Source organism: Rana temporaria, chromosome 1 (assembly GCF_905171775.1).
Source record: "Rana temporaria chromosome 1, aRanTem1.1, whole genome shotgun sequence".
Lineage (NCBI taxonomy): Eukaryota > Metazoa > Chordata > Amphibia > Anura > Ranidae > Rana > Rana temporaria.
The window spans coordinates 406,334,419-406,344,723 of NC_053489.1; positions in this window are offsets into that span (position 1 = coordinate 406,334,419).

The window sequence follows — 10,305 nt, forward strand, 5'->3', positions numbered from 1 at the left end:
ATTCCCTGGCTTCAATATGATTTGCCATAAAAATGAGGTTGTTGTAGTACCACAGCTTGGGGTCATGTATGACATCTGCTGCTGCTTCTGATATCTGGGATTTGGGGAGCACAGTGTGACCCAAATTAGAGGGACTCCTGATGTTATTGATTTTGTTGTTTATCATGGTGGAATGTGCCTTGGGTGTCCAAAGTCTGCATATATTTGTCTATTGAAAAAGGTTTGGTGTTGAAGTGGTTAAACGTTCCTAATTTACATACAGAAGTCTATTCCTTTTAATGTAAAAGTCAAATTGATACAATGTTTAGACTTAACATTCCACTGATAGAATGTTTTCAAAACTTGTCAGACTGGCCAGACTTTGACTTTTGTCTGAGAGCAGAGAGAAAATTATTTGCATACCAAAGATTGTGAAACCCTGTGTCAAGATTGCAACAGGAAAAACATTGCGATAATGATTCTTGACGATTAATTGTGCAGCTCTACTCAGGGGTAAAATAAACTCTATGTAAGAATTTCGTCTGCACAAGCTTATCGCCCGCGGAGACAACCAATTTGGGGGCACGCTCCAGACATTCCTCCCAGTCCTCCCTCTCCAGAGCCGGAATGTCTGACTTCCAGGAGTACCAGAGCCTATTCATTTTAAGGGAGTCAATTGGAAGAAATACACCATATAGAGCAGAGAGAGGTTTTGACAGGGCACTACAAGACAAGAGTTCCTCCACCGGGTCCAACCTAAGCTCCAGAGGGGCGGCAAATTGGGCCCTAGCAGAGTGGCGAAGCTGGGCATACCGGGAAAACATCCAGCCGGGTAACTTATAAGTCTGGGTCAATTGTGAGAATGACAGCAAAGTACCCGACGGCATGATATCTTTTAAGATCTGAATACCAAATCTCGCCCAGACCAGAGGGTTAGGTATGGACCGAAAATGAGGCAGGTTAGGATTTCCCCATAAAGGTTGTACCGGGGACCAACACCCCTCCCGAAAGAACCTACGTCGCGCCGCCACCCACACCCTAATCGGGTCCGGAAGACCCTCATAGGCCCTTAAACCTCTATAGGCCAAGTTCTGCAGCGCCTGCAGGGAGCCCAGCCAAGCTGCCTCCACACAAACCGTGGCATTAGAGCGCTTGGCCTCAAACCACCAGTACACTGTGACCAACATTGCAGCCCAGGAGTAGATTTTAAAGTTTGGAAGCGCCAGACCCCCAAGGTGCGTAGGGAGATGCAGCGTGGATTTTGCCAATCGGGGGACAGATAAAGGAGACAATGCACTTATCTACCTCCCGAAAGAAGGCCGCCGGGATCCAAGCCGGGCTGTTCTGAAAAGTAAGTTTAGGCAAGAGAATCATCTTTAAGATGTTAATTCGACCAATTAAGTTCAACGGAAGGCCGGACCAGGATTGACAGCGTTCCCTGAGGAGCTGGAGCAGGGGGAGCACATTAAGTGTGTAGTATTGGCAGGGGGACCTAGCCACCCTAACCCCGAGATACTTGAACTCTGTAACCCATTGCAGCGATGTGGGGGTGGACAGGGCAACAGTTTGTGGATCCAAAGGGAAAAGGACCGATTTCGACCAATTGATACCAGACAGGGATCCAAACTTATCAAACAAATCCAGAGCAGCAGATAGGGATGGGCCCGCATTATTCAAATATAGTAGGGTATCATCGGCGTAGAGGGATATCCTCTCCTCCAGTCCACCAATCTGCATACCCCGGACCTCCAGAGACTCCTGGACTAAAATCGCCAGGGGCTCCAGTGCCAGGGCAAACAGACCAGGGGACAGAGGGCACCCTTGACGCGTGCCCCTGTGGAGGTGGAAGGATTAAGAAACCCAGTCATTAGTACGTACCCTAGCCCTCGGCGCCCGATACAACAGCCGAACCCACCGGAAGAAACCAGGACCAAAACCAAAGTCCCGCAGCACCCCCCAAAGATAGTCCCATTCCACCAAGTCAAATGCCTTCTACTCTTCTCCCTTCCTGGTTACGCCATCAAAGCCACGCCCTGACGCGTTTCATCACTTTTTTTTCTATATATCAGTTTCATTTATTTATTAAAAAAATTTCTGTCATTTTTCTCTTCTTCCATTTATATATTTAATTATATATGGCAAATACCTGTTTATTTTTACTTATTATTTGACTATTGTTAGTATTTGGTAGTGATAAACGGTTTATTCCGGCATTTTCTTACCTATACCTTGATAGCTGATGCCTTCACCTGTTTTTTCCCATGTTGGGGATTCGTATTGACATTCTGTTGTTAAAACCTGGCCGATACTGAATACAACGTTTTCAGTCAGGCATTACTTATGCAAAAGAGGATCTTTTGTATGTATTGTTTTGGATGAACTTGATTGAAGTACGATCATGTGCCTTATTATGTTGTTTAATGTTTATGTGCAGTTTTTACAGTTATTGTAAATATCCCTGTGACTTGACATGGCTGACTGTCTGTCTTCCGCTCTGAAATGCACCAATAGGAGCGGGTGGGCAGCGCCGTCTTATCCAATGGCCGTGGAGGAGGGATATTAAATACTCTGTAATGACGCAGAGTAGCCACGCCCTCTGTGGAAGTCGGAAGTGACAAAACGCGTCAGTGCGTGGCTACGACGGAGTAACCAGGAAGGGAGAAGAGTGCGTTCCACCGCCTGCCATATCGTAACCAGGAAAAGGTCTCTTCAGCACTGTGCTTACAGCACAAGCACGGCCCCTGTGTTCGGAGGACAGCGGTGATTAGTTGGGTAGGGGTATCTGGGAGGACATGCCTCTCATGCAGCTGGCTCACTGCATTTGGATTGGGAAGTTGGGCCACAGCGCCGTCTGGAAACAGAAAGGCTGTGATGATCTCTTCCTGAAATTTAAGGAAGGATCCCGTTCGTCCTGACGCTTTGTATAGCACATAAGCGTTCAGCAGAGCCAGTTGAAATAGGTATACAGACACTTTTTTGTACCAGCGCCTGGCCTTACGGGCAATTAAGGACTGCGCCATCAACTGGTCATTGAGGTCCACCCCACCCATATTAAAGCGGTGGTTCACCCTCCTTAACATCATTCTAGCATTACATTCGGCATCGTAGCGCGAGCTACAGTATGCCGGTCTTACATTTTTTATCCCCGTACTCACTGTGCTATTGCACATTGAAGATTCCGACTCCCGCGGGGAATGGGCGTGCCTATGGAGAGGGAGGATGATTGACGGCCGGCTCTGGCACGTCACGCTCCCCGAAGACAGCCGGAGTAGGTCTCGGCTCCTCACGGCGCCTGCGCACAGGCTATGCGCAGGCGCCGTGAAGAGCCAAGCCTATTTTGGCTATTTCCGGAGAAGCGTGACGTGCCAGGGCCGGCCGTCAATCACCTTCTCTCACCATAGGAACGCCCATTCCCCGGAATCTTCAATGTGGAATAGCACAGTGAGTACGGGGATAAAAAATGTAAGACCGGCATACTGTAGCTCGCGCTACGATGCCGAATGTAATGCTAGAATAAAAATTTTTTTTTTTTAATAGGGTGAACCCCCGCTTTAAGGTTGTATTCGTGGATACAATGAAAACATTCTGATTATTCCTCCACTTCACTGCAAGCAAAGTATTACTTCTCAAGCATGCTCTCTCTCCCAGGCTAAGATGGGAATCTACAAGCCACTGGGGTAAACCCTGGTGATTAGATCACACAGTGCCACATGCGCCAATTCCATGATCAAACAAGTGACTAAAAGTGACTAAAAAGTGGCACGCTTGTGTAATAATTGTCCACTTACAAGTGGTACCCCTTTCCGAATATTGGTGACACCAAGTCCCAAACAATCTTGCCAGCGTTCCCTATGTAGTCTGGGCAGTTCTCGGGCTCCACGTGACCATCTCTTCCCTCGTAAACAATAACTATATGTATAGCCTGTTGCCCTGTCACAGAGCTTATACATCCCATATCTGGCACGCTTGCTGGGAAGATACTGTTTAAATGACAAGCAGCCAGAACACGTAATCGGGGACTCATCAACGTATACAACTGCAAACTGTTGGTTAAAGTGGTTTACCAGGGGCCAAATTTTGTGGAGCCGATCGTATCCAGGGTCACCCCGAGGACGACAGAGTTCATTTTCATTAAAATGCATGAACCGCAAGATCTGCTCGTATCGTGTCCTGTTCATGGAGGCAGAGAACACGGGCATATGGTGAATTGGGTCAGTGGACCAATATGACAGCAACTCACTTTTTTTAGTTATGCCCATGCAGAGGGATAGGCCCAGGAAGGTCTTAAATTTAGAAACCGTGATAGGTTTCCAGTCTCTGGCAAGGGTCAACTGGGGATTAACGGCAATGAATTGACTAGCACACAAATTGCTTTGGTCCACAATCCGATTGGAGTTAGACCACTTGGCCTTCAGGAGAAAGATTAAAACCCATCTCTTCTGAGGTCAAGGGGTTCCTTACCCTGAGAATGGATACAGCGCCCAGAGGCGATTCAGTTCGCATGTGCTGCGCTATATAAGTTTTTCACTCACTCACTCACAATAGATCTATACAGATCTTCCGTGAAAATCAGGATTGGCAAATGCAGCGGGAAGGGCACTATGGGCTCGACGGGCCTGTGCTCGAACACTTGGTGGCTGCGAGACACTACTCGTGCTAGACACCACACCAGCTTGAACTGCACTTATGGGACTCGCGATGTTACCACGTGATACTGCAGTGCTGATGTACGACCAAGATGTACTAGGCAGCTGGTGCTTGCCAGTTCACCAGAAGGTTGAGCAGCACTAGTACTGGCTCTCTGCTCAATACAAGAGGCCTGCAGTTCTTGCACCGCAACAGAAGAAGAATGGGGTCGGGTACACCTGACCTTAGCAGGGACCACTACTCCATCGTCAGAGCTATCTGTCAGGGTGCCGCTACTGTTTACTGGTTCGTATGCTTAGTCTGAATCTGACAGATGGGTGATTTCCTCTTCACTCTGATCTGTCATGCTCAGAAATGTGTAGGCCTCTTCACTACTGTACCTCTGTCTGGACATTTTGGCCTCTAAATTTACAGGTACAGCTAGTGCGACTCACAGACAAAAAGAGCACCTGATTATCAGAGCCTGCTTCAATCGCTACCAAAAAAACTGATGCTGACCCTAACTGACGCTAAAACCTAACTGATGTCACCCGCCAGAGGATCAGGGGGTTAAAGCTTTATTGGGTAATATACGCCGATGCTATAAAAACAAACTAATTAACAAGCGTCACCCGTGACACTAATACAGTGATTACTGGTGACAAGGGGTGAAAGGGTTAACTAGGGGGCAATCAGTGGGGTTAAACCTTTATTAGGGGGGCACCCTAAAGCTACCTGGGCCTACTACTAACTGCCTTAAAGCTAATTAGGTTAACAAGTGACACCAGTACAGTGATCAGTGAAAAATCTGAAAACTGCACTTGGTGACACAGTGACAGGGAGTGGAGGGTTAACTGGGGGAGGGGGGGCGATCAGGGGGTGATTTGTGGTGAAAACTGTGCCTACGTGTACTGGTGTTAATGTAGTGTTGGTACAACTCACAGTTAGATGTCCTCTCTCCTCTCTCTGGAACCGAAAATAATTCCAGGAGGGGAGAGGACACCACTTCCCCTGTCTGTGTTTACACTTACAGGCAGGGGAAGCATTTATTTCACCAGAACCCATTAAGAAGGTCCAGGCCAGAAATCATTGGCCTGTCCCTGAAGATTGATCGATTTTGGAACAAATCCAAACATCGCAGGCGCACCCCCTGCCCGCAGCAGTGAGCGCTGTACGGGTACGGGTTTTCAGCCAGCGGTGCCATTCTGCCAACATATATCGGCGTGAGCCAACCGTGAACTGGGTAAAATGGCAATTAAAAGGTTAATTTCCCACATTTGTGGCTTTGTGTCTGTGTATAAATAGTCAATGAGTTTGTTAGCTCTCACATAGATGAACTAAGCAGGCTAGACCCTGAGCCACAAGGAGGTAGAAAAGAACAGTCAAAAGACCTGCGTAATGAAACGTTCCAAAGATGGAAAAGTATAAAAAAAGATAGTAATGGCCACCAAAAAGGCCACCTTCTGAGATAGTGTCAAGAGAGGAAACTCTCTGATGTTTCTAAAGGGAGGTTCCTGAAGAACCGAGAGCACCAGATTTAAATCCCATGGGGAAAGAGGTGGTTTAAGAGGGGGAAGTATATGACGAACCCCCTGCACAAAGGCACCCACCACAGAATAGGCTGCCAAAGGCCGCTGAAAGAACACAGCCAAGGCTGAAATCTGTCCCTTAATGGTGCTTAAAGAGGAGTTCCACCCAAATTTGAACTTCCGCTTATCCCACTCCTCACCCCCTTACATGCCACATTTGGCATGTAATTTTTTTGGGGGGGGGGAGTGGGGGCTTCAGGAAGAGTGGGACTTCCTGTCCCACTTCCTCCTTCCTGTAGGCGACTAAGCTTAATCGCCTACAGGAAGGGGCTGCTGACACGTCACAGGTCCTAGGCGATCTCCTGGCCAATTACACGGCGCAGCGCCGCTCACGCATGCGCAGTGCCGCTCGCGCAGTGGGTGCCCGGCCGTGAAGCTGAAAGCTGTCACGGCCGGGTGCCCACACTGAGAATGAAGACGCCGGCCGGGGAGGGGGGGAGAGGAGCGGAGCCCCGGCCGGCGCGTCGCTGGAGCAGGTAAGTGTCTGTTTATTAAAAGCCAGCAGCTACACTTTTTGTAGCTGCTGACTTTTAATAAACATACAAATTGGCTGGAACTCCCCTTTAAGGCAAGTTTCTGATCCACTCTACGCTGTAAAAAACAGCAGGACCCTGGACACCGAGTACGTCCGTGGACACCACCCCATCTCTTCGCACAAAGAGATGTAGGCCTTCCAGGTGCGATGGTAGATCTTCCTGGAAGAAAACTTCCGTGCCCTCAGCAAGGTTGAGATGACCGAGTCGGAAAGACCCCAGTCCCTCAATACCTGGCTTTCAATAGCCATGCCGTTAAAGCCAGCGACTGTAAAGCAGGATGAAGTATGGGACCTTGAGACAGAAGGTCCTCCCGCAATGACAGCCGCCAGGGCACATCTGCCACCAGGCGCACAAGATCGGCGTATAAAAGACGCTGAGGCCAATCTGGAACAATTAGAATCATCGGGATCCCCTTGGCCTCCATTCTGCGGAGCAGCCGAGGAAGCAACTTCAATGGGGGAAAGGCATAAAGTAGCCGATACTGACCCTACGGGGCCACCAACGCGTCTGCCCAGGGATCTCTAGACCTGGCCATGAACTTCGACACCTGCGGTTGAGACGAGAGGCCAGGAGATCCACATCCGGTGTGCCCCATTCCCTGCAAAGGAGTTGAAACACCGCCGGATGCAATGATCATTCCCCCTGATCCAGCATCTGGTGACTCAAACAGTCCGTCTGCCAGTTTTCCACGCCCGGAACGTAGACGGTCGACAGAGCCGGCATGCTTCTTTCTGCACATATTAGGATATGAGCGACCTCGGACGCTGCAGTCGAGCTCCGTGTTCCCCCCTGATGGTTGACATAAGCCACCGTTGTGGCGTTGTCCGACTGAATCCTGATCGGGTGACCTTGCAACCTCCTCGACCACGAGGATAGGCATAGCCTGATCGGCCGGAGTTCTAGGACATTGATCGGCAGACTGAATTCTTCTAGAGTCCATCGACCCTGGGAGGACTGGACCCCCCAGACGCCCCCCAACCCGTGAGGCTGGCAATTCAGAGAGACTCTGACAAGTTGGCATACCTGAATCTGACGATCCAGAGATATAGGAGATTTGTACCACTTGGACATTATATCCTTCTGCAAAACACGAGTGTGGACCTGGGCATACGGTACCGCCTCGAAAGAGGCAACCATCAGGCCCAGGACTCGCACGGAGAGACGACCATTTGCGAGATGCCAAAACCTTCACTGCAGACCGAAGAGTCAGCAACTTCTCCAGGGGAAGAAAAGACCTTTGCTTCCAGAGTCCAGAATCAACCCTAGGTACTCCAAATGCTGAGTCGTTACCAGGACCGACTTCTGAATGTTTAACACCCACCCGAATTCTTGGAGGGTCTGGCTGGCTATAGACACATCTTCCCCTAATTCTGAGCCAGAAGCTGCTCTCAGAAGAAGGCCGTCTAAGTAGCCTGTGATGGCAATGCCTCGCAGTCTCAGCAAAGCTAGGATCGGTGCGAGCACCCTGGTGACGCTGACGCTAGACCAAAAAGAAGGGCCACAAACTGATAGTGGTCCTCCCCTATCGCGAAATGCAGAAACCTCTGGTGACTTATGCAAATTGGGACATGCAAGCATGCGTCCTTGATGTCCAAGGACGCTAGAAGGTCCAGCGGATGGAGCGCAGCTACCACCGAACGAATGGATTCCATGCGGAACTTCCTTATTCTCACGAAGGCATTTAGGGCTTTGAGGTCCAAAATTGAACGGACCCCATCCTTCTTCGGGACCACAAACAGATTAGAATAAAAACCCTGAAACCTCTTGTCCTGCGGAACGGGTAAAATTACCCCGCAACTTAGCAAGTCCTGCACTGCCCCTAACAGGGCAGACCGACGAGCCGGAAGGAGAGGGAGACTTGAGGGAAAGAATCTGTTCGGTGGAGAGGAAAGGAACTCCAGCTTGTACCCCGAAGAGATCACCTCGCAGACCCACTGGTCGGAGAGCATGGAGGTCCTCTGAGCTGTGAACCTGCAAAGCAGTCTCCCCACCCATGAGTCGGGCGGGGGGCAAAACTTCATGCATTGGCGGGCTTTTGTGCCGGTTTGTTCAGCTTACGCACCCAGGGACGTTTCTGTCCCCCAGCAGAGCCTTTGTCGGCCTGGGAGGGTTTACCCGCGGGCCCTGACTGACGAAAAATACCGCCTCTGAGTGGGAAAAGAAGGACCCAGCTTACGGCGGGCTCCTTCTCCCTGGTGGACTGAGGGAGGAGAGTGCTCTTACCCCCAGTGACATCCTTGATAATGTCGTCCAGTGAGGTACCAAAAAGTCTCCCACCCCTGAAGGGTAAATCTGATAGGGCTTTTTTGGATGCTTGGTCAGCAGACCAGCATTTCAGCCAAATCAGACGGCGCAAAACCACTGCCGAAACAGAAGCTCTGGATATCAAGGGGGCCGCATCCAGTGTAGCATCACAGACATATACAAGGCCCTGGACCAGCTGGTCCGCCAGCCTAATAACCAGGGCCGGATTTCCCACAAGGCCACCCGAGGCCAGGCCTCGGGGCAGCAGTGGTGAAGGGGCGGCGCCGCTTCTGCGGCGACTTTTTGGCTTTCGCGCCCCCCCCCCCGCCGCCGAGTACTTTCCCCCCTCCCTTTACAGTAACATTTCACAGCGCCGCTCCGGGACTCCTTTGCTCCAGTCTGTCCCTCTGGAGCGGCGCTGTGTCTGTGTGTGAGTGCAGGGGGGGGGGGCGGGGGATGGGAGCATACGCTACGCCATAGCGCGACCACAACAAAATGGCCACCAATGGGAATTCACAATGTAACAGCAGACTACAAAAAAATGGCGGTGAACGTGGATGAGAAGGCCTAATGAGGCCTTTCTGAGTCAAACACCCCCCCACAGAAATACACAGGCCCAGACACCCCACAGTCCCCTGGTGGGAAAAGGAGCCCCCTCACAGGTCCACCCCAGCAGTGGCAGCAGAGCAACAGAGGGAAACATGACAGAGAGCAGGGAAAGGAAGCTAGGAGGACCCCCTCACCCCAGGAATGCCCAGCCATAAGACACACCGAGGCGGGAAGGACTGTACTTACCCGTCCATGCGAGGACTCTCTGACGCATTCCTGACAGGCATACTCATGTGAGTGAGACCATTAGTGTCAGTGAGTGAACCTGAGCCACCATTAGTGTCAGTGAGCGAAACTGAGCCACCATTAGTGTCAGTGAGCGAACCTGAGCCACCATTAGTGTCAGTGAGCGAACCTGAGCCACCATTAGTGTCAGTGAGCGAACCTGAGCCACCATTAGTGTCAGTGAGCGAACCTGAGCCACCATTAGTGTCAGTGAGCGGACCTGAGCCACCATTAGTGTCTGTGAGCGGACCTGAGCCACCATTAGTGTCTGTGAGTGAACCTGAGCCACCATTAGTGTCAGTGAGGGAACCTGAGCCACCATAGTGTCAGTTAGTGAACCAGACCCACCATTAGTGTCAGTGAGGGAAACTGAGCCACCATTAGTGTCAGCGAGGGAACCTAAGCCACCATTAGTGTCAGTGAGGGAACCTAAGCCACCATTAGTGTTAGTGAGTGAACCTGGGCCACCATTGGTGTCAGCAAGGGAACCTGAGCCA